The following is a 1,030-nucleotide window of genomic DNA, read 5'->3' on the forward strand; positions in this document are numbered from 1 at the left end:
CTTTGAGTCAAAGTAGTAAGAATGTTAATAGTTAATACAATGAGAAACAAAAATCTAGTTATTCTTGAATAGAAATTAGAAAAGTTCATGTGCTATGGGTTTATTTTATTTTATTATTTTATAACTTCAAAGAAATTTTTTTGCTTGAATTATGTTACTATTTCTTATATTTTTAAGAGAGAAAGGGAAAGGGGTCTGTCTTGGAAACTTGATAAAGAAAACTTTTTTTTTTTGTTAATATGATAAAGAAAACTTGTTGAGCAGTTTCAACAAGTATGATGCGTTTCTATAAGCCCACTGCCCATGCACCCAATATGGTTGCCATCGTAAATGAATCCACGAGCAACGTCCAAAAAGAGAATTTGCAATGTATGACCCAAAACATATGATGACTTTGTAATAATAAAAAGTGAATTGAGTTTGAATTCATCAAACAAAACACAAAAAAAAAAAAAAAAAAGGAAAGGAAGAAAGAAAGAATTTGGACCCGGAAAATATAAGAAAGAATAGTGCTGGTTGAAAAACAACAATAATCACAGGGGAAAAAAAAACACAATAATCAGGAAAATATAATTAATAGAAAATGAAAATTCATTTATATAAATATAAGTAAACAATGGGTTGGTGGGCAAATTGTGGTGGACGAATAAATAATTGGTTAAAATAAAACTTAAAAGTAATTAAAAGGTAGTAGAAAGAGATTAACTGGAAAAGAGAGAAAGTTGGGACGAGACAAATCAATTTATACTAAGAGTTATGTGCTTATGTTTATATTTATATTAATAAACATAAACAAACTTTAAAAATATTTGGGCATTTTTAAAAGAAAAATAAAATTTCCTAGTAAGGTTAAAATAAAAGTAATTAAAAGGTAGTAGAAAGAGATTAACTGGAAAAGAGAGAAAGTTGGGACGAGACAAATCAATTTATACTAAGAACTAAGAGTTTATGTTTATATTTATATTAATAAACATAAACAAACTTTAAAAATATTTGGGCATTTTTAAAAGAAAAATAAAATTTCCTAGTA

The sequence above is a fragment of the Arachis ipaensis genome, chromosome B10 (genome assembly GCF_000816755.2).
Source record: "Arachis ipaensis cultivar K30076 chromosome B10, Araip1.1, whole genome shotgun sequence".
NCBI lineage: Eukaryota > Viridiplantae > Streptophyta > Magnoliopsida > Fabales > Fabaceae > Arachis > Arachis ipaensis.